This window comes from Cebus imitator, unplaced genomic scaffold (assembly GCF_001604975.1).
Source record: "Cebus imitator isolate Cc_AM_T3 unplaced genomic scaffold, Cebus_imitator-1.0 Scaffold194, whole genome shotgun sequence".
NCBI classification, from domain to species: domain Eukaryota; kingdom Metazoa; phylum Chordata; class Mammalia; order Primates; family Cebidae; genus Cebus; species Cebus imitator.
In genome coordinates this window covers 3,334,745-3,336,344 of record NW_016107509.1, presented here as the reverse complement: position 1 = coordinate 3,336,344, position 1,600 = coordinate 3,334,745, and the positions used below count along the sequence as shown (strand labels likewise).

The 1,600-nt window shown below is 43.4% G+C and overlaps 1 pseudogene; it reads left to right on the top strand.

The window, feature by feature from the left end:
• The first annotated feature begins 224 nt into the window (after nt 1–224).
• LOC108316895 overlaps nt 225–1,600 on the top strand; it is a 36,181-nt pseudogene continuing 34,805 nt past the window's right edge.

The following is a 1,600-nucleotide window of genomic DNA, read 5'->3' as shown; positions in this document are numbered from 1 at the left end:
CTGACCTGCTTACTGATAGAATTATCCGTGAGGGCACAGTCAGTTTATCACTCATCTTTAGTAGAGAAACAATCTCAGCAGCTTAGGAGGCAGAGTCACAAGACAGCCTGCAGAAAAGAAACCAAAACTCTGAGAACCCACTCTGGTTCAGAAACAGGAGTGTCTGTTTCCATCCTTACAACTCTGAGGCCTAGAGAGTATATTTTGCAAATCATGAAGAAGAGATGATTGGGTCAGTGACCAACTACGTTTCTGAAGAAATTGCTGCAAAACCATACTCCTGCAGTCACAGCCACAGGAATGAGGACGCCTGGAGTCAACGTCTCGTACAACTGATGGAGCAGTGCCCTCTAGTGGTCAGAGCCTGCTCTACGGAACGAAGCAAAAGCATGTCTTGGAATTCCACAAGTTAAGGCTCAAGAAAATAGTGCCTTTTCTTAGTTCAGGCCATAACTAGCAAGCTCTGATGTTCATAAGCGAATTTTTAAGATTTGTAAAACAAACCAACTTCCATGGGCACCAAGAAGGGACCTAGGTTATGATTGGTAGACAGCCACCCAGATGTAAAACTGTGAGGTGCTCATTTGACTTTGACATCTCAGCCTCTCTTTCTAATTAAAAAAACCTTCCCTGTGTCACAAAGCTTCTCGATTCTCCTGAGTGCAGCCCATGCTATATACGTTATAAGTACAATACTATTGCCTTCATCAAGATCTGTGATCTAGTATCAGACAGTTACATTTCTCTGTGGAATTAAGTATTTCCCAGTGGAAATACATTCTAAGCCTTGTTTAAACCTCATAACAACCATGAGGCAGGTTTCTGTTTTATTTTTCAGATGGAGAGACAGAAACATAGAGGTTATGTGAAGTGCCCAGTGTCACCTAGCTGTAAGGCTGCCTGACTCAAATCTTGAACTTGAGTAAAAAGACCTAAGTTATGCTCCTGATTGTGTGTTTTGGTGCAGGTTCTGAAGCACCTCTGAGATTTTACCTATGAAATGGGGATAATAATTCCTGCTCTGTGTCCTGTGCTGGGTTATGATGAGACCATTCATTTATTTCCCAAATATTTGTTGAGGGCCAATCACATGTCTACTGGAGACACAACTGTGATGACAGGTATGTTCTTGACCTCATAAACTTTATATTCCAATGAGGAAGACAAGCAAACAAACAAAGTCATTAAGCTGAGGGCAGTGGTGGGTGTATAGTCGTGTGACTGCATTACTTCAGGTCAGGGAGTAGGGTGATCAGCAAAATCTCAGAGGAGATGACATGTTAGTGGAGACCTGGGACTGACTGGGAGTTTGCTATGGAGAAACATTGAAGAGGATGGGAGAATGGATTTTTCCAGATGGAATGGCATGTGCAAATGCCATGTTGGGAGAAAGAGCTGGCTCTTTTTGGAGAAACTGAGGAAGACCAGTATGATATCACCAATGAAGTTACTGCATGTAACGATATGGAAAGAGCTTTAAAAATTAGGGAGTATAGGCTGGGCGCAGTGGCTCAAGCCTGTAATCCCAGCACTTTGGGAGGCCGAGGCGGGTGGATCACGAGGTCAAGAGATCGAGACCACCCTGGTCAACATGGTGAAA